This window comes from Eschrichtius robustus, chromosome 15 (genome assembly GCF_028021215.1).
Source record: "Eschrichtius robustus isolate mEscRob2 chromosome 15, mEscRob2.pri, whole genome shotgun sequence".
Classification (NCBI taxonomy): Eukaryota; Metazoa; Chordata; class Mammalia; order Artiodactyla; family Eschrichtiidae; genus Eschrichtius; species Eschrichtius robustus.
Genome location: NC_090838.1, coordinates 75795629 through 75821337, shown reverse-complemented (window position 1 = coordinate 75821337; position 25709 = coordinate 75795629). Strand labels below are relative to the sequence as shown.

The 25709-nt window shown below is 40.2% G+C and overlaps 1 protein-coding gene across 1 annotated transcript in view; it reads right to left on the bottom strand.

Moving 5' to 3' along the window:
• The window catches only part of CTNNA2 (catenin alpha 2), a 1055603-nt gene that overhangs the window by 647143 nt on the left and 382751 nt on the right, over positions 1-25709 (bottom strand). The gene's annotated exons all lie outside the window — the stretch shown is intronic.

Sequence of the window (25709 nt, the reverse complement as noted above, 5' to 3'; positions counted from 1 at the left end):
TCTTGGCTCAGGGCAACTGAGAATGAGCATTTCTCCCTTTCATGGAGAATTCAAGGTCACCAGTATGTCCTCCTCCCCCATGGATTTGTGATCTTGAGGCTTTACGAAAATAGTCTTATCTCTCTTTTCTACCCCCTGCAAGAAGTACAATAATTATCAACTTGAAGGGACTGTTAATTGGATGAGGTGGCTAGCAATGGAGGCCAAACATGAAAACAAGGCAAAAACTATCAGCAACTGCAAACAGAAAGAGTTCTTAAAAATGCTGTCGCTAAATATTAAAAGGGTGAGCTCTATTAATTCTAGATTTCTGCAGCAATTGCTATTTTGTTTCCTCATTGGTCTTTCATCATCTCCCACCACCCCCTAGCAGATATTAATTCTCCTTTGCATCAAAGGCTCTCTTTGCATTATCAGAAACTGAAAATACTCATTTAATGCCTTCAAACAATGCTATAGAGCAGTGTGCATGATATAGCTGTGTCTCTCTAATTATGTGATATTTGTAAGTCAATATGACAGCAGAGAAATCATCTTTTTCCATTTCCCACCGTTCTCCAAAATATGTTCTTATTAATTAATTCTGCCAAAGGCTGAACACCAGACGCCCAATTCTCTAAACTTGGAACCGCAGAGTCACTTTTGAGTCCCCTCTAACTTTGCTCTCCACGTGACTCCAGTGTCCAAGAACCAAGACTTTTTCACCCATAAATATTCTAATATCCATCCTTCCTCATAATTTCCACCCCCTTGGCCTTCTCCAGGCCCACATTATTTCTTGCCTGGATACTGCAGTGTCCTCCTAACAGGTCTCCCGGCCTTGCCTCTTCCCATCTCATTCTATTCTAAACACTCTGCTGAGTTAAAATTTCCCAAGCACAACGTGAGCACGTCAGTGCATGACTACAAATGCCCTCTGGTCCCTCTGCTCAAAGGAGACTTAAATGGTCAACTGCAGATAATACGATTTGCTTAATCCCTTTCTCTCTGATTTGAACATAAGCTACATGAGCATGGGGTTTTGAATTTGAACTGCGCTGGGCATGTAGTAGGTGCAGTAAGTATTTGTTAAAAGAATAAGTGAATATTAAATGGATGAATAGTTGGATGGATCAATGAATGGATGGATGGGTGGTTGGATGGGTAAATAATGCCTCCTTTAATGGTTTGTTTACAATATTCAATGGAATAATGTACATAAAAGATCCAAGCACAGGGTCAAGTTTTGTCAAATGTTAATCCCCTTCCCTTTTTTCTCTATTAGTCTTCTAGTACTATTCCATCCCCATCTCCCAAGCATGAAAGGTTAAGACCAAACCATGGAAGTATCATGTACTCCACCCTTTTGAATTTGTACCAGATACTGCACGCAAGGGGGAAGTACTCAATTCTGGGTCTTTAGCTTAGGAGAGATGCCCCTGGCTGATGTGTTAGGAATCAACTCTGGTGGAGAGATCCTGGAACACAAGAGGCTGCCCACAGGTATTAGATGGGCAGGGATGAGGCTTGCAACAGGACAAGGATAAGGATATCCTGCACCGGGATGATGTAGAGAAGGGACAAGTTTGAGAGAGAATCCGCAGGCAGAAGTGGTGGGCTGATGGGGGAGTGGGATGGAGACCACCTTCTCCACTTGTCCTCAGCCTCTCAAATTCTGCCAAAGGCTCAAGTGTCCTTCACGTCTTTTGTCTTTTTTTAACATTGAAGGTAGAAATAATGTGACTTTTGATAGCTGAAAGCTAGCAACAACAAATCCTTGTATAGCAAGCTTCCACTGCCTTTAATCACTGATGTCCTGGGGAGTGTGTTCCCCTTTGGAGAAGGTGGAATGCCAAGGAGCAGAACTCCCTACAAGGAGAGTGTTTTAAAAGGCACTTTTTTAAAAAAGCCCATTTTGTGGAAAAATTCAGCTGTCTCTTAATTGCTATCTGCACTGTGGTTTCTCCTGGGGGCTGGAGAGGGGAGTGGATTAAAGAAAAAGTTTTGAAGGCCATATGCATGAATATCCAAATGATATGAATTTTAATATATACTTTTTAAAGGGTTAGGCAATGATGGAAAGATACGGCAGCTTTGCTTTTATTTCTCGGTTCGATTAAAATCCCTACAAAAGTGCAATGGTTACTTCTTTGGAAACTTTGCAGAATTTTAAACTTTGGAAAGATTTTATCTTTCACAGTGACAGCTCTATGCAAAAGCCTTTGGCTGCAGGAGCCTGGGATCCAGATCAATGGTGTGGCAAAGGCTTTGCATGTGTTTCTGAAAGGTAGCTGGCTTGGAATGAGCACCCTCCCAGTTAGAAGTGAAGCCACCTAGTTATCTAAATGAAATAGAAAGATGCATGAAATATTCCCCTTGTCCCAACTAGATAAGAAGACTGAGGTCTCAAAACATTATCCATAGTCAATCATTTAAGGCTTTTCAGATTATCAACTACAGCATTTCCTAAAAAAAAAGTTGTTCCAAATAACATTGCAAATCTCATTCCCTACTCAATCCATGCTTCTGAATGGAACAGGCAACAGGCATGCATTTAAATAGAGTGTCAAAGAAATGAATCCCCAGTTTATTGCAACTATTCATCTTGGCTAGTAAATGGCCTCCATACTATTCTTCCTTCATTAAAAATGGTTCATTTCCTTTGGCCTTTATTCATTGCCTAATATTCCTAATGAACTTAATGTAGCAAGTGATGTAATCAGACAAAAGAACTGTAAGAACCTTTTTCTGCCACTATAAGCAGAATTAAATCATATTTAATGAGGAATTTAGTGTTCACCAAAAGTCTCGATTAACTATTCGTCACCCACACTGCTGTCTTTCCTCAGGCTTGTTCCTTTCTCCCGCTGAAGTAGGAGGAAAGCACTAGCTCTTAGGCTTCATTCTCTATGTCAGACACAACCATGCACCAGGCAGGTGCCTAACTAGTCCCAACCATGGATTAGTCACCGCACTGGGTGACCCTTAATCCTCCATGGCCAAGAGTGCGCTAAGTGGTGTACATGAGAGAGGAATGAGGTGACATCCACGGTAGCTGCTTTATAACCAGAGCAGAGAAGAGAGTCCAGCAAAGCTGGGAAGAGTTGCGAGGCAATGGCTTCTGGATAGCTTTTGCCGAAAATAGTCACTACCCTGTGGTAAGGATGAGAGAATTCTATTTCCAGAAAGGGAAATTGAGGATACAAAAAGGTGGTGAATAAAAAAGTCTGCCAAAAAAGCATCAAGGACTTCAAGAGGGGCAAACCATAGCTGGAGAGCCTGCCTGAAAGGCAGACTCTGTGCCAGACCGCAGAGGAGCAGGAAAGGCCTGCAGGGTTTGTTTTGTTTTTGTTTGCTTTTGCTTTCTTAGCAGAAATAAACATGGTGGAAAAGGTGTTTTGAGAAACATGATTTGGTACTAAATAGTGCAGCTGGAGAAACAAGAATAATTCTGCAGCTGCCTGGTCAGGAGGCAATAAGGTCTTGGACCAAGGTGGTAACAGTGAGGTACCGAAAGGCGCCTTTTGCAAGAGGCCCAGTGGAGCAAGAATTGGTGATGAATTGGAAATCACTGTGGAGAGGTAAAGGAGAAAGATGGGTTAAAAACTGCTCGATGCATCTGAACCAGTTCTTACTCTGACCTCCACAATGTCTGTCCTTCCTTCCCATCAACCAGGGTGCAGCTCCACACCACCCATCCATCATCTCAGAGTCACTCAGCTGAGCATGACTCTCCCCACACTGAGCTGGTGCAGCACATGTGGGCAGTGCAGGCCACACAGCAGCCCTTCTTGGTGCATTTCTGAGCAGGTTTCATATTGCTCTTAGCTCCTCGGGGCAACAAGTTCTCTGCAGCGTATCTATAATTACCACCATGCCCCAAGGCCTGGTGCACATAGCACTGTAGGTGTCAGGTAAGTATTTGTAGAGAGAATAGTGAGAATTTAGCACCATAGTTGTCTTCAAGTATTTTCAATAAGGGCTAAAGTCTTGGTTACGTGAATAAAATCTCTCCTTTATATAAGTGCTCTATAGTGACTCAAAATGATTATTTTCTGCCCAGAGCTGCTGTCTTCTTTTTTTTTTTTTAATAAATAAAATAAGTAAATTTATTTTTTAAAAAAAGGCAATTGAAAGTGGAAATTTTTATTAGGAAGTTAACAAGTACAGGAAGCGGGCAGCAGATCTGGCTAGTGTTTATTCATTTAGATGTTGCTGAATTTTTAAAATCCCTGACAATGACCAAAATAATGATGATTTGCCCAATAAAACCATATTTTCCCTGTTTTCTTCTATACTATGGTTCCACATGTGTGAAGTTCAAGGGTAAGAGGGAAACAACATATGTATATTCCAAATAAATTAATTGGTCCTAGTTCAAGTTTAGTATCTGGTAGGAAGAGCATTTTTTTCCCTTCATAATTTATTCCTCGCAGATTTCCATTCATGGGTGCGTATAGACTCTTAGAATGTTAGAGCTGGCTGGATCTGTGCAGATCAGATCACTTACCCGCTTAATTCACATTTAAGGACACTGAGGAAATGACAAAGATAAATTTACTAGGATTATAAATTCTAGAGCCTTTGTGCTCCAACATTCCAGAGGCTTTCTGCTAATTAAAATGTTTCGTTCTTCTAAAAAAAAAAGTAGTCAGCAGAGTCTGAGATTTCCCCCCTTCCCTCTATAGCATTGCCAGTGTTACCCTTCAAGGCCGTGATCAAATGTCCTCTCTTCTGTGAAGTTTTGCAGCCTCAGATGAGATGAGCCATCTGAGTGTTGCAGGAAAGAAAGTGGGGCCGGAGAGGATGGTCACATCCCAGGTCAGAGGCAAGTCCCTGGAACAGACAGTAAGCGTGGATTCTTGGCTTCACGCAGGGAAGAATTCAAGAGGGAGCCATAGTAAAGTGAAAGAAGGTTTATTCAGGGAGATACACACTCTATAGACACAGTGTGGACCATCTCAGAAGGCAAGAGGCCCAGACTTGCTTTCTGATAAAAGCCAAACAAGCTTAAAACAAAAAAGCCTCCATTTGATTCGACATTCCTGAAGAGAGCCGAGAATCTTGGTTGATGATAACCTCTACCTTCCTTGTTCTGCTTCATCATCAGACCAGCAGGCAGGTACAAGACTTCTCACAGATTTAAAATATACATTCTGCTGAGTTTTCTCATTTAGTCATTGGTGAAGGTAATTCCTCCCAGGGAAGAGGCCAAATATCAACCATCAATTTGCATAAAGGAAGAACTCAGTAGGATGCTATTTATGCTCTGTGCACACTAATATAATCTGTCTCAAGTTTGAAGGACACCTTTACAAAAATAATTTTGTGTGGTACTCACATATTAATAAGCTATTGGGAGCTCAATATATAGTAAATTCTTCTGACTTAGGCCAATATTTTAAGGCTTATTAAGAGACAACAGTAACTCGACAATTGAGACACAAGCATCTCAGGTATTTAGTTGGTATCTTGACGTTCTCTATGTATCTTAACAGCCAAGCGACCTTAAGACTCAAAAGTGGGCACTGCTCATGCCCACTCCAGAATAAGCCTGAAAAAGAGAGATCCTGAACTGGCACCAAAGAGGCTGAGTGTCAGAAATGAATAGTAAAAATTGGTGACTTCCTGGACAAATCAAGTCTTCACCACATGGTTTTAACTCTATATAAGTAAATTCATCTAATCAAATAGTGGCTACATCTGTATTTGAATATAGGAGACATTCCAAAGCAAAACAAAACTTTAAAAAAAATTCTGATTCATGTTGAATTACCCATGTGTCAGATTTCATTCATCTGTGCAGAGAGTCTGGATTTGATCATCATAGAGGAAAATGATTCTAGACTATGGATGCTAGATGACTGCAAAGGGGCTAGTCTCCTTCCTCACAGATTCCAAACCCTAGGAGGGAATGAATAAAGAAATAAGCCCCAAGGAGCTGATTAATGGGCATCCCTTCCAGAGTGATTCATACACCACCCCTGCCTGTGTGACCATTATGGATTTATTAACATTAAAGCAATGTTATTCAGACAGGTATCAAAACATGTTAATGTGATGAAACGCTGGATGAAATATTATTGCAACCTCTCAGCAGACTGAAACAAGCTGAGATTATTGTACTGCCAAGGAGAACAGACTCAACCTCCAGATGCCACTTAAGGCCCTGAGTTCTATCTTCCAAAATTGCATTATTTGATGTAATAACGGCCTAATGTTATGTTCTGAATCAGCTCCCCCCATATTGTGATACCCACTGGATACCACTGATTGCACCCCCTCTGTTCCAATACATCTTCTGAGGCTTAATTGCAGAATCAGTGAGGAATCCCAGGCTGAGGAGCTTCTGTCATTTCCTGGGCACTTCCTGGTACAGCCCTGGTTCATTGAGGGTGGGGTGGGGGTGGGGTGTGGAGAGCAACAGGGTGGAGACCAAGGCCCTGTCTCTCCAAAGACTCAAGAGCTGGAACAAGACAATTATTTGAGAAGAGACATTAAGCACAAGAGCAAAAGTACAGACTACCAAACAAAAGTGAAGCCATGTTTAGAAAATATACCAACATCCTTCTTTTGCATTTTTCTTCAGTGCGGTTTTCATTTCTGAAAAAAAAAAATTAATTTCCTACTTTCTGAATTTAGCTGTCTTTTCCTTCTATTCTATACCCCATCCCCTGTGGGCCTTCAAATCTTTTTTTATGGGACAGAAAGAAATAGAGCAGTGCCTGCCTTCAGCAAGCTTGTCACCATGGCGGGGGTCCCATGACTGTTCATGTGATAAGTAAGCTGACCATCCAAGGCAGATGGTGGTCACCACAAAGTCATTTTCAGAAAGCCACTCTCTGAAGGTGGTAGTGTGTGGATGAATGTCTATGAACTAGGGGAATAAGAGCAAAGGAGTGACAGAGTCCAGCAGGTAAAACCAGAAAGTTTTGTTTGAATATAGGTATAGTCACACTTTTTTTCCCATGTTTAGTACCAAGGCCATTTACTAAATGCTCCCAAGGACAGATCCGTGACCTCAAGGAGGACACTGGGTTATTTTAAACCATGATAAGCTCTCTCCTCTTGCTTATTTCATTCTGTATGCTGTAGGAGCCTGGTGGGTGGCAGAGTTATTATACAAAACTTCTTTTTTTTTTTTTTTTATTACCCTAACTATCCTCCTCAGTCTCCCAAATTCCAGAGCATCTCCACCCTCAGACCTTTCTTTTCTCAATCTGTCCCCGTGAACCAGAATGTTTTTTCCCTCTTTACATACACTGACTGGTCTGGAGGCTCCTGCTCAAGCTCCCCACCCCCAACCAATGGCACTGCCTTCCTATTCTGGTTTCCTAAAATACTTGTCACTTAATCATTTACTACCTTTGTTGTTATTCCATTTCTTCACGAAACTGTGTACTGCATCTTTGATGAGATCTTAAGATGCCCGAGGACAGCAAATTGAAAACTCCTGACCAGGTTTCAGTTCTTGGTAATGAATCAAGCAAAGTCCGAAGGTGTGCCAAGAGCTGTGGCTCAGCTTGGAGCTTATGTGGGATCACAAGGAATGGGGAGAATTAGAGGAGACAGAACAGGCCAATGGGTAGCATAGTGATTTTAGGGCCAGCTCTGTACCTTGGAAAGTCACTGGAGATACAGGGCAGGTGTAAAGACAACTTAAACACAATGCTAATGGATGCTTCTCGAGGACAAGGGATTAATTTAAGAGCACATTTCTTAAATGAAATGAACCAACCTCTGTGGCTCTAAAGCTGCAGACATAGAAGTCGGAAGGTAACCCCTCTGCTACATTATGCATGAGTTTAATACTTTTTCCTGTTCTTCCCCTCAAATAAACTGCAGGAAAGGCTTGAGAATCTGTTCAAGAGAAGTGGGGAGAAGCAAAGAACCCAGAAAGAGGGGACCAAAGAGGAGCAGTTGTGAACATAAAATTTTGCCAATTTCACAATTTGGCCAGGACAGTTCTACATTCCACCAGATCCTCTTGGAGGGGGTGAGCCAAGAGACAGTGTTCAGTTCTGGTCCTACTTTCCCTCTTCAACAGATCCACATCCAAAGAGCTTCTTCAAGAATTCAAACTAACTGAAATTTTCCATTAGCCCAGTTTGGTATATCCCTATTATACTCACAAATCAGAGAAGAAAACAAACCACAAACTCAGAAGTTCTCAGTAGAATAATACAAAATACAACAACGTATCAACCACCAGCACCATGACAATAAAATCCTAATAGAATCCTAGCAAAGTCCCTATTCAGTCTCAAATCTTCTCCATATCTTACTCCAGTGATGACACTAGCAGATGATATCAAACTAAGACAGGAAGTTAGATTCAGATATTTTAGAAAGATTCTTGTACCTATAATCGTAAAACCATCATCTGCTTAAATACAACAATGAGAAAATTCAGTTAACCAGAATGCCTCATTCCTCACATATTTTGGCTCCTGGGGGTTTTACTGCCTCCATTCTGCCATATGCAACATTAAGTATGCCTAATTTTCAAAGCAGAACATATAATTATTCCTTTTGTCAATGAAAATCTTGGGTGGAAATAATCACCAATATGAACTTTGCCATTCCAGGTGGTTAAATTCAAATGAATATAAATGCTGTTCTCTGTAAATTACCTTTCTAATTTGAGGCATAAATGGGCTTTTTGCCCTCACCTTCAAGGCTTGCCTTTAATATTCTGTGAAAGATAAATTACTTTATTATCTAAGGAAAGTCTGCTGAAAATTATTGAATTTTTAGTCCTAGACACTGAAGATATTTCTTATTTGACAAAGTATATCAATACTTGTCACTGACACAGAGATTGGATTTTTAAGGCATTTATGGAGCAAAAGAAACAAAACAAATTTTACCCTGAAATTCATTTAAAAGCAAAACATCTAAATAAATCAGATCTGGCTAAAAACATATCTGGGGCCTTGGCTGGATTTAATTACACATAGAGTTGGCAAATCTACAATCATAATCAACAAACAGACAGCAGTACTTCTCAAATCATCTCAACACTGACACATCACAGGCAGTTGACTTTCAAATACTTTGAGCCAGAGCTGATAAATGGCATGGCGGCCGCCAGAGGATTTCGCTGATTATGGGCATTTAAAGCAACTCCCTCTATTTTAGATTTGGTCTTCCTATTTGTGTTGCTTTTTAATGGTAGACTAGGAATTAAGACGACCACTCACAATGAGAGTGGAAACACACTTATGGTTTACTGTCTGATTCCATGCTGAGGATAATGTTCACTGCTGCATATGCGCTTCATGGGTTCATTTGTTTAGAACTCACAGCCCTCTGAGTTTGCTATGTTGTTCATTTCACAGATGAGGAAACTGAGTCCTAGAAGAATTAAGCCACTCGCCTAAGGTTACAAGGATAGTTCACGTGACAGAAGTACTTGAATCAGTAAGTGAAAAAAGGGTTATGTGAAAAAAAAAAAAATAGGGAGGGGAATCTAATGGAATTCAGTGGAATACTTAAATTCCATTGACAATAATTCCTTTCTTTCCTTCAAGTTTCAGTATCAGGAGACTCTAGGTACTAATCTCCCATCCCCAAATTTAGGTGCCTGAAAAATGTACTTGTCCTTCTACTTATACAACTCAGTAGTAACAATAATAGCAAATACTTACAAAGCTCTTATTCTGTGCCAGGCTCCATGGGTAGCACTTTATTATTATCATCCCCGTTTTACAAGGGTGGAAACTGAAGCATGGTTAATAGATTAATTTGCCCACTGTCACGTGGCTGGTAAGTGGAGGAGCAGGGATTTTGAGTGGGAATAATTTGGCTCCAAGGTCTGTTTTCTTAGCCACCGTGAATCAGTACAATTCCTTTGATCCAACTTCCTCTAACATCTGTGTTTACTGTATTCTTCCTTGTCTCAATGGAGCCACAGGAAACCTGGTGTGGCTCTCTAGGACCTTTGGTCACTTCCAGACTACTCTTGAGGGCATACAAATAGTTATATTCTGCTGCACCTTATGGACACAGGGAACTCTGGAAGGCTGCCTCAGTACCCCCTTGAGCGCATACCCTGAAGTCATTGTTCCCTGGGCTTGTGCTGTTCCCTAAATTTTCCCTAAAGAATGAGGCACATATCTTCCCGAATCTACCTAAGATCCTTCTGTTGTTCCATTCCTAATCCTCAGCCCGCATGCAAGAAGAGCACAGAATTTCTTCTCAGGCACACAATCAGGATCTAATCTTACTTTGCTTCCTCTCTGCCCACATCTACGAGGATCTTATTCTCAGGGGTTATCCATCATGAGTTTAATATCTCTGTCAGTTGCTGAGGATACGAATAGGAGGACAAAACTTGAAATCTTCCCTGTCCTCATTAACATTTCAACAAAGGCAGATAGGTCTCTACCTCCACCCAATTTATTTAGCTATGGAATTACCAAGAGACCTGGTATGGTGTCATGCTGTCACTGACCCATCTCCTGGATACCCTCGAAGTCCAGGACAGATCTTTGATTTGACTCAGCTTCCACAGAAGATTGAGAGGAACACAGAAATACATAAGGAGGAAATCAGGCCCAGAGGGGTTAATCCTCAAAAACTCTCAAAGGCAGGCACATCTCAGTCACTAACACTCCAGTTTTGAAGTGTTTTCCACAGAAGAGGGAACCATACTTCCATCTCAAAGCCAAGAGTAGGCTAAGAGCCTAGAAACATGCATCGGGAATAAACTCAACATTATTGTTTTTTCTGAAACACTTAAATTTTGTTTTTTATGTATTTGGACTATAAAATCCTTAGCTTTCAAGGGTTTCTTTGAGGAATACTTCCCCATCATTGCATAGCTGGATTTAACAGGTATCACAATCACTTCTAGCAGACTGGCTTCTTTGGCACAAAGTAGTAATGAAAGTACTATGTTTATCCAACATGCTGGAAAAATGTCAGTCTGTTAGACCTTAGGCAAGCAATGGTCTACAGTTAGAGGCAAAAGTATTCCCATAACTAAATCCTTGGAACAAGTTATCCAGGAAAGAGAACTTTGACATTCAACACACTACAACTTACAATAGACATTTTTCTAAAATGTGTATGTAGGGTTTTATTGTCTCATCTTGATTCATGAGCTTCAGATATGCAACATTTTATACAAAGAGACTTTCTTGAACATATAACTTTATCCTAGACCTAGACTCACCAACTGATTTTTCATTCCTTAGGGTCACTGAAATAAGCAGACAAATTACATATATCTTTTTTTAAATTCTCTAAATGTATGAACATTAGAATCCCAATTTTGTGGGAAAGTTACTTTCCTCTTTGAGCCTTAGTGTCCTCCTTTGTAAAATCAGCTATGAAAGTACTCAAAATTCTTGTAGGATTACTTCAGGTTAAATAAAAATATAGATGCAGAGTTCTTAGCATAGTGTCTAGTACAGAGTATGGTTCTCCAAATAGAGAGCTAATGCATACACCCACACACACGTATGTATGTAATTCATACAGAATAGTAACACAAAGAAAGCTAAATCTACTATTTGTTTTCTGATGTAGCCCCTTAATGATCTGTGATGGGTCAATGGGTAACGTAGAGCTTAAAAGTCAGGTGCTGTATTCAAACAGACACAGTACATAGGTTTCTGTCTGCCACGACGATGTTGCTAATGATGCTGGCACTATTCTAAGCTCTTGCCTGTACCCTTTGATGGGAGAACCGAAATTACCCTACCTTGCAAATAAGGAAACAGAGACATGGAGTGTTCAAATGACTTGCCATGTCATACTGCTGGTGTACGCAGCAGCTAGGATTGGAGCCCGGGTAGTCTGATTCCACAGCACATGCTCTTAACCTTTACAAAAGGAAATGCTCCTCTGACCTGCCCATTTTCCAGTTCTCTGGATGATACAGGCAAAAGCTGCTCAAAGGAAAACCAATGAAGTCCGAACTTTTGTCAACTCTCAGGAGTCAGGAAGTGATAAGCCCCACGCAGCATGGCTGACCTGACTTCCTTCAAACCAGGGTTGTTTTGAGAACCAGATAAGATAACCGTGTGCCCTAAGAACATGATGTATTTTAGTCACACAGAAATTGTGTGACTCTGAATCTGAACTAACTTTAAAAACAACTTAAGAGTGACTGGCATCACGGCATGTGCTGCATTTTCCACTTACAGTCACTCATCTCCAAGTGTTTCCAAGTGGACACCCACTGCTTTCCACCTTTTGACATGGTTGTGGTAGAAGTACTATTTTCAGAAATGTTAAAAAGAGTGCATGTTGAAACAAACACCTTATAACATTCCTACTATCACGAGTAGAGGGAAGGACATAAAAACGTTGTTTATTTATTTATTAGTATTCGTGGTCTTAAACCAGGCAAATCAATGAGACTCTACATACCTGCAATTTGTAGCTTCCGCTTATTGAGGTCCTACTATGTGTCCGTTATCTTTAATCCTCAGGCCAAAGTTATTTTTATTCCTTACAGCCATTTGATGAGTTAAATATTATTACCTTCCCTTTTACAGTTGAAAGAAACAGCCTGCCAGAGATTATGTAACTTGCCCAAGGTCATGTTAAGAAGCAGAGGTGGGGTTTGAACCTAGTTCTGCCTGAATACAAAACCTTCACACTGTCCTTCTATCATATCAAGCTGCTTCAGTGAGATGCCAGAAAATGAAGAGAGTGAGCAAGCTTGAGACAAATGGGGATTTGAATAGAAACAGGAAGTGGGATTCTCATGGGTGGACCCTGCAGATTTCAGATCACTTTACCCCAAGTCACACTGCTCACCCTGAGGACAGAGTGGAGGACACAGAGCTTACGCCCTGTCAAGCAAGGGCCAGTGCTGTGTTTCATTTTCTTGGGGAATCATGGTCTTGACTTTTGGAAGAGTGACAGCTTATAGCTGGAGAAAGAAGTGGGTTCTGTGAAACACAAAACAACACATAACTCTTGGCCTGGGGCTGACAGTCCAGGAAGTACCCCTGGCCCACTCCCACACCCAAAAACTTCCACCTGGAGGCAGCAAGATTGAATCTTGGGTTTCCATTTCATCTCCACTCATCCATGAGAACTCAGGAGACGAGAGTATCTGCTATATTCCAGCTGAAATAAATCCTTAAAGACAGGATGTGGACAGGAGCCCTGAAGGTAGCATCTTTCGGGAGCAGCTTGGGTTACTCCCCTGCGTCCGTGCTGCAAAGATGGAACACTGAGGGCCCTGCCCCGTCTCACCCATCTAACCTCCTCTTCCTTTAATTCTTCTCCATCTTCTTCCCCTCAAAACCTTTCCCCAAAAGGGCCTGAGGGAAGAGGTGAATGAAACGGTAGATTGCATGTTTTTGGTAAGCAGGGATATCACTAGGCCAGGCTGGAGAGGGGATGGCAGCAGTGGGTTTAAAAATGTAAGCAGGGGACCTTCCTGGTGGTCCTGTGGTAAAGAATCCACCTTCCAAAGCAGGGGATGCGGGTTTGATCCCTGGTCAGGGAACTAAGATCCCACATGCCATGGGGAAACTAAGCCCGCGCACTCCACAACTACTGAGCTCATGCACCTCAACTAGAGCCTGCGTGCCGCAAACTACAGAGCCCACGCACTCTGGAACCCATGAGCCACAACTAGAGAAGAGAAAACCCACACACCACTACTAGAGAGAAGCCTACGCACCGCAACAAAAGATACCGCGTGCCGCAACGAAGATCCGGCATGCCGCAACTAAGACCCAATGCAGCCAAAAATAAATAAGTAATAAATCTTTAAAAAAATGTAAGCAGATAGTGAGCTTTTCCATCCCAAACCCACCTGCATGTGACTTCCCGGAGAAGTAATATATGGGGCACGCAAAAGGACAGAGGGGGTGGAAGAAGTAGCATTCTATAATTCTATGAAATGGATCCTTTATTGAGCTCATTACAGCCTTGGAGATTCACTAAGAGGCTGTCAGTGGTCCCACCTCCAGCTCTGCAGAGGACAAAATAAAAGCAAGCCACAATGCCACACAGGGTGCTGAAGGTAGGTCCGGGGACCAAGCATTCATAGCAGAGGTGGGTAGCAAGTGGTGGTTACAAAGTGAAGAGGAAAATCCTCCAGGCCATGAGGATGTTCTCTGTTCTCAGAGAAGGAAGCCACGGCAATATTTCCACCTTTCAACGTTGAGCTCATTGAAGGCATTAAAGCAGCAACAGTGTCTGAGCAGGCATGGGCATTTGCTGAAAATTTAAGGGGTCTTGACAATTTTTACCAACACATATTATGATAAATTAAAATTAGATGTTAATATTTTGGCAAAAGGATCTGACACAAGTGGAGTCAAAATGTGTCCTTCGAAGAAGAACTATGCATCCCATGTACATTCACAGACATACATTAAGACAGAGGTTGGGCTTTGGGACAGAAGTAACCAGAAAGCAAATGTCTAATTTTACTTTTGCTTGCGGTATAGAAAAGTGATCCCCAAGAGAGAATAAGGGCAGATATTTGCTTTCTGATGGATACCTGGAATTCCGGCAAGTGTATGTACCTATCCTGGCCTGCAACCTGGCAGTTGTTCCCTTGCCTTGTTCCAGGTCTTCTAGGAGAGGCCTAGGAAATTGGGGGCTTGCTGTTGGCACACGAGAGGCCAGGCAAGGCCATGCTCAGACTTCCCTGCTGCTGAGCCTGCTGCTTGCTGCTTCTGTTTCTGGTACTATCTCCACTGAAGTTAACATATACAGAAGATTAGCTTGCTTAATCAGTAACATTAATATATTGATTAATGCAACAATGCAACAGCCCTTGCTTTTACCCCAACAGGTCCTTTGTTCTGCTTACATGCAGGATGGCACTTCACTGCCTTCCTAACAATTAAACACCTATTTACTGAGCACCTGTGCCTAGGTCTGATACTCGACTCTGGGGAAGGTCAAGACACTCAGGAGGCTTCTACTCTGTGGAGGCAGGGTTCATACACTCAAGAAACAGGCAACTGATGATGCCTGGAGTAAGGTATCCTGATCAATGTTGAAAGGCTGGCACAGAAGTGCAAATAGGAGGCACGAGGGTGAGGTGTCAGCATGAAAGAGGATGGTTGAGAGTCACTGGGGCTGAGGAGGTGCAGTTAAGAACTCCAGACAAGGAGTGCAGAGGTGTGGAGTGTGCAGCATCTGTAGGAACAGTGAGTTATCCACAGTGGCTCAGAGTAAGATGCATTGGAGGATCTGGCTACAGATAAGTCAGCAAAATAAGCCAAAGGTAGCTTAGGAAGTGCTGTACTTGGGGTGTGAACTTGATCATGCAGGCTAGAGGTCAACAGTTTCTGTACAGAGCCAGATGGTAAATATTTTGGCCAGACAATCTCTGCTGCAACTACTCAGCTCTGCCCTAATAGGGCAAAAGCAGCCATAGACAATAGGTAAATGAATGGGCATGGCTGCGTTCCAATAAAACTTTATTGACAAAAACGGGTGGTCAGATGGATTTGGCTTGCGGCTGGATTTTCTAATTCCCGCTGTAAGCAATGGGAAACCCTGTGAGGTTTAAGCAAGGAGATTACGACCTGACAGTGAGTATGTCACGTAGGTCACAGTGCCACTGTTTGGAGGATATACTGGAGATGAGGGGCAGAGGGAATGACCAGGAAACGATGACAATGGGTCTTTGTATTTCTGGTAGACATCTCTGCAAATCTAACACTCTGGTACACGTCATCTGCGCAGTGCCCCTCTCCTCTCAGGGCATCTACTCATAGCCACACTCCAGTCTCGAGTTATACAAACTAAGGCATCATTCTGAACCCAGATGCATTCCCTAAAGGACCACACTGACAAAGATGTCTATTAAATTAAGTGCAGATTAGCACAGAGCTAACTTGTAAATCTGACAGTGTGTGGGAGATGGAAAGGATGGCTTGCAAAGGAAAATGTGAAAAATCAGGGTTTGCTTAAGATAAAACAGGGACAAGCATGATAAATGAGCACCATCAGCCTTTTTTTCTTTCAATATTGAAGCGAGAAAAAGGACTTGGATCAACGTCCTCATCAATGGCTAACTCCTCTCTCTCTTCTCAGAACAAAACTAACTTGCTAAATGAGGAGATAAGAAACAACAACAACAAAACCAAGCCTTCCTTGAGCATCTTTCTGAAGAGGGTTTCCAGACAGAGGCTCTGCCAATCCTACTTTTATTAATACATACAAATTCTGTGGTAATTAACAACATCCACCCACATTAATATGTTGAAGGTTCTGCAAAGCAGAATTAAATTGAATGTGCCAACTCTAAATCTACTGTTACAGGGAATTTTGTAGCAAGTCTCCACAATAGGACAAATGTAATCTTCAGTACAGCCTGAGTAGAAACTAAGATTTTGGAGTAATGAGGTTTTTTGATAAAATGAGGACCTGCTTTAACACACTTCAATGCAGGATGCCCCCATCTTAAAAAAGAACTATGTTCCCAATTTTTCTGTGCAATTTGAATAACGTTTTCTCTCAGAAACATGGTATAAATGTGGGTTAGTTCCCAGGCTAGCCCTTCAAAAGCTTATTTAAACCAAAAGAAAAATGAAAACAGTAGGAAGCCATGGTTTTGCAGTACTAGTAATTAAGCAAATCAAAAGCAATTAAGATTAGAAAATCATTTTTTTTTAATTTCTCTTAAAAACAGGGAGTTTGGGCTTCCCTGGTGGCGCAGTGGTTGGGAACTCACCTGCCAATGCAGGGGACATGGGTTCGAGCCCTGGTCCGGGAGGATCCCACATGCCGCGGAGCAACTGGGCCCATGAGCCATGACTACTGAGCCTGCGCTCTGGAGCCCGCGAGCCGCAACTACTGAAGCCTGCGTGCCTAGAGCCCGTGCTCTGCAACGGGAGAGGCCATCACAATGAGAGGCCCACACACCACAGAGAAGAGTGGTCCCTGCTCGCCACAACTAGAGAAAGCCCGCGCACAGCAACCGACCCAATGCAACCAAAAATAAATCATAAATTAATTAATTAATTTTTAAAAAACACAAAAAAACAGGGAGTTTAAGGAAATAAAAGGGAGACAAAGGATTCATTTTGAGATTCTCATCAGTTTCAGCCCCCTCCTCCCTGATCATTCATTAGATCCCAGACTCACCAGCTTTCTTGCTATTCTTTGAAGACTATAAGCTTGTTCTTGCCACTGGGCCGTAATAATAACTGATCCATCAGTCAGAAGCATATTTCCAAGAGATACCTGAACGTCTAAATTCTTCTCATTATCAAGACCTCTTAGCCCTCTCCATGAATATTTAAAAGAGACCCTCCCTAACCCAGTCAGCATTTGTACTATCACCCTGGGTCACTTTCTTCATAGTTTATATGAAGAATTATGTTATTTGCTTTACACTTGATTTACTTGTTTACTGTCTGTCTCCTCCACACATACATAAATTGCACACAAGCAGGAACTCTGTCTTCTTTATCTTGATAAGTGTTCGATTAAATATTTTTACTTTTGAATGGACCCTGAAGGGATGGTTGTATGGATGCTTTCCAAAGTTTCTTTATTTTGTTATTTTATGATTTCTTTATTTTCTCTAATATAATTTCTAATTTTTTCTAATTCTTTAATTCCAAAACCAATGCTCATCCATTATTTGATATAGAGACCCAGGTCAAGAATCAGTTTTTTAATATTTATTGATCAACGCAAATAACTTGGTTCCTCATAATGTAACAATTGTGGTCAAGAAGAGGGAGAGAGAGGTAGAGAAAAGTAGGTTAAAGAAAAGTTATGCATGTATCAATGGAAAAGAGAGTATAATGTTGACCCAATTAACTGCATGTCTATAAAAGGCATAAAAATAGGGGAGATCAATAAATGGGTGGAAGCAAAATCTCCCGAAGACCAAAAAGGGAGGCTCCAAGAATGGCAGAGCAAAATATTGCCATAGACCTCTAAGGGGCATTGCTGGCACAGTGTAGAGCTGCTATTCAAAGTGTATTTTATACTGAGTAGGGAAAACTATGCTAATAGCAAGCAAAGGACATTTATTGAAAGTCTACCATGAGCCAGAAACTTTACTAAGTATTTTTATATTTAATTCTTACAACAATCTTTTGAGGTTCACATTGTATTATCTTTATTTTTCCAATGAATGAAACTGAAATTCAGGTTAAATAATTTAAACCAGAAAACATTCTGAGTTATGCATCCAGATTTGAACCAAAATTTGTCTAGGAATTTTTTTCCTATGACATTTCTCCAGAAAGAACATATATGAGATGTTTATACTTATAAACACTATCACCAAAATTTACAAAACAAATAATGAGCAAGTTTGATTGGGTATTTTCTTTTTAAAAAAGTAAATTTTGCTTAATAAAATTGCTTTAAATTATAATAATATCCAGTTATTCTAGGGTCTGTGAGAATAATTTTAATTGCAAAACATTTTGCACAGTGGTTGTATTCCCCAATTGTCTCCTATAATCACCACCAGAGTCAGGGGGGTTGTAATAAGCAGATTCTGTAGTGAGTTATAGGTACCACATCGCTGTCCTTTCCTATTTTCATGACAAGTGAACAAATAAAACACTTGAAAAGTTACTCCACAGAACCCAAAGCAGGAAAAATAAAAAGATCAAATAGACAATTTTCCTATATTAAGTTATCTGCTGCCAGCACTGAAGATCCGCCTGAATTTCCACATACCATGTCCTAACCATGGCTGGCATGTGGCCCTCTTGTAGATGGGGCCTAAATGGGTCAATGAAGAAGCAACTTCTCCTTCCATTTCTCTGTCCACAGAATTGTGGTACCCGGTGTAACGGTCAGAATGCATGCAGGTGATAGATCAAACGTGAAAAAGTAGCTATGGGTATGTTATTTGATCTCTAACTCTAAAAATGTGTACTTAGGCCTAAACTGCGGGTCTGTACCTTTGCAAGCACGCCACCCCCAGCCAGCTGGCAGGAACTTCCCTGGCAGCACCGGTGGGGCGGTGCCTGGGGCCTGCTGGGTGGGCGGCTGTGCAGGAGGCTTGGCGGGGCCGTGGCCACTCCGGGTATGCAGGTCTCACCTTCTGCACACGGCCGGGGCCGGGAGCACGTGTGCAGACGCGGGAGAAGTGGAGAGACAGAGCTCAGATTTTCTTCAGTGAGAAGTGATGTTACTTTGAGTATAAAAATTTAATGAAGAGAAAAGTTGAATAAAATATTCTATTAGAGGGCAGACAGCAGAAGCAAGAAGAACTACAATCCTGCAGCCTGTGGAACAAAAACCACCTTCACAGAAAGATAGACAAGATGAAAAGGCAGAGGGCTATGTCTGAGATAAAGGAACAAGAAAAAACCCCAGAAAAACAACTAAATGAAATGGAGAGAAGCAACCTTCCAGAAAAGGAATTCAGAATAATGATAGGGAAGATGATCCAGGACCTCGGAAAAAGAATGGAGGCAAAGATTGAGAAGATGCAAGAAATGTTTAACAAAGACCTAGAAGAATTAAAGAACAGAAGAACAGAGATGAACAATACAATAACTGAAATGAAAACTACACTAGAAGGAATCAATAGCAGAATAACTGAAGCAAAAGAATAGACAAGTGACCTGGAAGACAAAATGGTGGAATTCACTGCCGCGGAACAGAATAAAGAAAAAAGAATGAAAAGAAATGAAGACAGCCAAAGCGACCTCTGGGACAACATTAAACGCAACAACATTCACATGACAGGGGTCCCAGAAGGAGGAGAGAGAGAGAGGGAGGACCCAAGAACATATTTGAAGAGATTATAGTCGAAAACTTCCCTAATATGGGAAAGAAAATAGCCACCCAAGTGCAGGAAGTGCATAGAGTCCCATACAGGATAAACCCAAGGAGAAACATGCCGAGACACATAGTAATCAAAGTGGCAAAAATTAAAGACAAAGAAAAATTATTGAAAGCAGCAAGGGAAAAACGACAAATAACATACAAGGGAACTCCCATAAGGTTAACAGCTGATTTCTCAGCAGAAACTCTACAAGCCAGAAGGGAGTGACATGATATACTTAAAGTGATGAAATGGAAGAACCTACAACCAAGATTACTCTACCCGGCAAGGATCTCATTCAGATTCGATGGAGAAATCAAAAGCTTTACAGACAAGAAAAAGCTAAGAGAATTCAGCACCACCAAACCACCTTTACAACAAATGCTAAAGGAACTTCTCTAAGTGGGAAACACAAGAGAAGAAAAGGACCTACAAAAACAAACCCAAAACAGTTAAGAAAATGGTAATAGGAACATACATATCAATAATTACCTTAAACGTGAAGGGATTCAATGCTCCAACCAAAAAGAAATAGGCCTCCTGAATGGATACAAAAACAAGACCCATATATATGCTGTCTACAAGAGACCCACTTCAGACCTAGGGACACATACAGACTGAAACTGAGGGGATGGAAAAAGTTATTCCATGCAAATGGAAATCAAAAGAAAGCTGGAGTAACAACACTCATATCAAATAAAATAGACTTTAAAATAAAGAATGCTACAAGAGACAAGGAAAGACACTACATAATGATCAAGGGATCAATACAAGAAGAAGATATAACAATTATAAATATATATGCACCCAACGTAGGAGCACCTCAATACATAAGGCAACTGCTAAGAGCTATAAAGGAGGAAATCGACAGTAACACAATAATAGTGGGGGACTTTAACACCTCACTTACACCAATGGACAGATCATCCAAAATGAAAATAAATAAGGAAACAGAAGCTTTAAATGACACAACAGACCAGATAGATTTAAATGATATTTAAAGGACATTCCACCCAAAAACAGCAGATTACACTTTCTTTTCAAGTGTGCACGGAACATTCTCCAGGATAGATCACATCTTGGGTCACAAATCAAGCCTCAGTAAATTTAAGAAAATTGAAATCATATCAAGCATCTTTTCTGAGCACAACGCTATGAGATTAGAAATTAATTGCAGGGAAAAAAACGTAAAAAACACAAACACATGGAGGCTAAACAATACGTTACTAAATAACTGAGAGATCACTGAAGAAATCAAAGAGGAAATCAAAAAATACCTAGAGACAAATGACAATGAAAACAGGATGATCCAAAACCTATGGGATGCAGCAAAACCAGTTATAAGAGGGAAGTTAATAGCTATACAAGCCTACCTCAAGAAACAAGAAAAATCTCAAATAAACAATCTAAGCTTACACTTAAAAGAACTAGAGAAAGAAGAACAAACAAAACCCAAAGTTAGCAGAAGGAAAGAAATCATAAAGATCAGAGCAGAAATACATGAAATAGAAACAAAGAAAACAATAGCAAAGATCAATAAAACTAAAAGCTGGTTCTTTGAGAATATAAACAAAATTGATAAACCATTAGCCAGATTCATCAAGAAAAAAAGGGAGAAGACTCAAATCAATAGATTTAGAAATGAAAAAGAAGTTATGACAGACACCGCAGAAATACAAAGCATCCTAAGAGATTACTACAGGCAACTCTATGCCAATAAAATGGACAACCTGGAAGAAATGGACAAATTCTTAGAAAGATATAACCTTTCAAGGCTGAACCAGGAAGGAATAGAAAATATAAACAGGCAAATCACAAGTAGTGAAATTGAAACTGTGATTTAAAATCTTCCAACAAACAAAAGTCCAGGACCAGATGGCTTCACAGGTGAATTCTATCAAACATTTAGAGAAGAGCTAACACCCATCCTTCTCAAACTCTTCCAAAAAATTGTGGAGGAAGGAACACTCCCAAACTCATTGTATGAGGCCACCATCTCCCTGATACCAAAACCAGACAAAGATACTACAAAAAAAGGAAGTTACAGACCAATATCACTGATGAATATAGATGCAAAAATCCTCAGCAAAATACTAGCAAACAGAAGCCAACAACACATTAAAAGGATCATACACCATGATCAAGTGGGATTAATCCCAGGGATGCAAAGATTCTTCAACATATGCAAATCAATCAATGTGATACACCATATTCACAAATTGAAGAATAAACACCATATGATCATCTCAATAGATGCAGAAAAAGCTGTTGACAAAATTTAACACCCATTTATGATAAAAACTCTCCAGAAAGTGGGCATAGAGGAACCTACCTCAACATAATAAAGACCATATACGACAAACCCACAGCAAACATCATTCTCAATGGTGAAAAACTGAAAGTATTTCCTCTAATATCAATAACAAGACAAGGATGTCCACTCTCACCACTATTATTCAACTTAGTTTTGGAAGTCCTAGCCATGACAATCAGAAAAGAAAAAGAAATAAAAGGAATACAAATTGGAAAAGAAAAAGTAAAACTATCACTGCTTGCAGATGACATGATACTATACATAGAGAATCCTAAAGATGCCACCAGAAAACTACTAGAGCTAATCAATGAATTTGGTAAAGTTGTAGGATACCAAATTAATGCACAGAAATCTCTTGCATTCCTATACACTAACAATGATAGATCAGAAAGAGAAATTAAGGAAACAATCTCATTCAGCATTGCAACAAAAAGAATAAAATACCTAAGGATAAACCTACCTAAGGAGGTCAAGACCTGTACTCAGAAAACTATATGACACTGATGAAAGAAATCAAAGATGACACAAACAGATATACCATGTTCTTGGATTGGAAGAATCAATATTGTGAAAATGACTATACTACCCAAAGTAATCTACAGATTCAATGCAATCCCTATCAAATTACCAATGGCATTTTTTACGGAACTAGAACAAAAAATCTTAAAATTTGTATGGAGACACAAAAGACCCCGAATAGCCAAAGCAGTCTTGAGGGAAAAAAACGGAGCTGGAGGACTCAGACTCCCTGACTTCAGACTATATTACAAAGCTACAGTAATCAAGACAATATGGTACTGGCACAGAAACAGAAACAGAGATCAATGGAAAAAGATAGAAAGCCCAGAGATAAACCCACGCACCTATGGTCAACTAATCTATGACAAAGGAGGAAAGAATATACAATGGAGAAAAGACAGCCTCTTCAATAAGTGGTGCTGGGAAAACTGGACAGCTACATGTAAAAGAATGAAATTAGAACACTCCCTAACACCATACACAAAAATAAACTCAAAATGGATTAGAGACCTAAATGTAAGACTGGACACTATACAACTCTTAGAGGAAAACATAGGTAGAACACTCTTTGACATTAATCACAGCAAGATCTTTTTTGATCCACCTCCTAGAGTAATGGAAAAAATAAAAATAAACAAATGGGACCTAATGAAACTTAAAAGCTTTTGCACAGCAAAGGAAACCATAAACAACACAAAAAGACAACCCTCAGAATGGGAGAAAATATTTGCAAACGAATCAATGGACAAAAGATTAATCTGCCAAATATATAAACAGCTCTTGCAGCTCAATATTAAAGAAACAAACAACCCAATCCAAAAATGGGCAGAAGACCTAAATAGATATTTCTCCAAGGAAGACATACAGGTGGCCAAGAAGCACATGAAAAGCTGCTCAACATCACTAATTATTAGAGAACTGCAAATCAAAACTACAATGAGGTATCACCTCACACCAGTTAGAATGGGCATCATCAGAAAATCTAGAAACAACAAATGGAGAGGGTGTGGAGAAAAGGAAACCCTCTTGCACTGTTGGTGGGAATGTAAATTGATACAGCCACTATGGAGAACAGTATGGAGGTTCCTTAAAAACCTAAAAATAGAATTACCATCTGATCCAGCAATCCCACTACTGGGCATATACCCAGAGAAAACCATAATTCAAAAAGACACATGCACCCCAATGTTCATTGCAGCACTATTTACGATAGCCAGGTCATGGAAGCAACCTAAATGCCCATCAACAGATGAATGGATAAAGAAGATGTGGTATATATATACAAAGGAATATTACTTAGCCATAAAAAGGAATGAAATTGGGTCATTTGTTGAGATGGGGATGTATCTAGAGACTGTCAAGTCAGAAAGAGAAAAACAAATATCGCATATTAACGCATATATGTGGAACCTAGAAAAAATGGTACAGATGAACAGGTTTGCAGGGCAGAAATTGAGACACAGATGTAGAGAACAAATGTATGGACACCAAGGGGGGAAAGTGGCGGGGGGGGGTGGTGGTGGCGTGATGAATTGGGCGATTGGGATTGACATGTATACACTGATGTGTATAAAATTGATGACTAATAAGAACCTGCTGTATAAAAATATTTAAAAAAATTAAAATGTGTAGTTAAAAATGAAGCCCTCGATTTTAGATTTCTAAGCGCAACTTTTTTTGCTCTGTTTACTTAGTTGTATATCATTTATTCTCATGCTTTACCCTGCAAAGTAAGTGCAACTCAAGCTCTTTCAAAGAAACCATGACATAAGCGAATGCATCATTTTGACAGCGGAAAATGACAAAACATCTTTCAGAATCACTCCATACTTGGCTGATAAATGAGCCACATCAACTCCAAATTCTAATACCAAGCAAAGACTAGTGAAAACAAGTGAGCCCATTCAGAATATAAAAAGGAAGACAGCACAGAGTATTTGACAGTTAGAAAAGGAAAAAGATTGATTCTTTGTTGATTTGTTAAAAATGAGCAAAGTAGAAAGTAAATTATATTGCAACTTAAAGCTCTCAGTTAATTACTTATTTACCTAAGCACCACTACAAAATGATGATTATGATGCCTTTATTCCTAAATTAATTTCTAATTGCTTATTTTTTTCTAAAACAGGCAGCATGAAAAATTTAAATCCATACAAATTAGCAAAACATACAAATAATGCACATAAAACAAATTGACTTACCCCCCTTTGCTTAACATTATGTTTTACCTACAAAAAATCTTTAAAATAACTTTTAAGGATGTTTACATAATTATAATGATGTTTATATACATAAATGGCAATATCAATATTACAAATGAGTTTTTAAAGTTTAAATATGAAATTGTTAAAAATAATCAGAATTCTCAGTAAAAATCCCTACAATTTCAAAGACAGAGTCACTAGAAGCCTAACTTGTGCCATTATAAAGCTTTGCAGCTAAAAATATTTAGATCAATGAAGGAGGTCTTGCCAGTTCTAATAAGTGTAATAGTCCTCTAACTTTTCTGGGCATTCAAAAAGAGAAAAAATATTCAAAAAAAGGCCATGTGACCAGTTTTGGTCTATGAAATATGGATAAAAATAATAATGTCATTTTAGGACCAAAGCAGCTTAAATCCTTCTATGACTCTCCAGGCCCTCTTGTTGAGCAGGGGGAATGTGAAGCCTAGTTTTGAGATCGTGGGGTCACGGTATTGAATCAGCCTGGTAAACATCTATGTAGAGAGTCTCCTCCAGGATCTGCAGAAAATTTTGTAAGGAAGAAAAACAAGTCTATTATTAATCCATCAAGATTTCGGCTGGGGACTTGCATGGTGGTGCAGCAGTTAAGAATCTGCCTGCAGGGGACATGGGTTCGATCCTTGGTCCGGGAAGACCCCACATGCCGCAGGGCAACTAAGCCTGTGTGCCACCACTACTAAGCTTGTGCTCTACAGCCCACAAGCCACAACTACTGAGCCCATGTGCCACAACTACTGAAGCTCACACACCTACAGCCTGTGCTCTGCAACAAGAGAAGCCACTGCAATGAGAAGCCCACGCACCACAACAAAGAGTAGCCCCTGCTCACCGCAACTAGAAAAGCCCATGCAGCCAAAAATGCAGCCCAAAAAAGACCCAATGCAGCCAAAAATAAATTTAAAAAAAAAAAGAT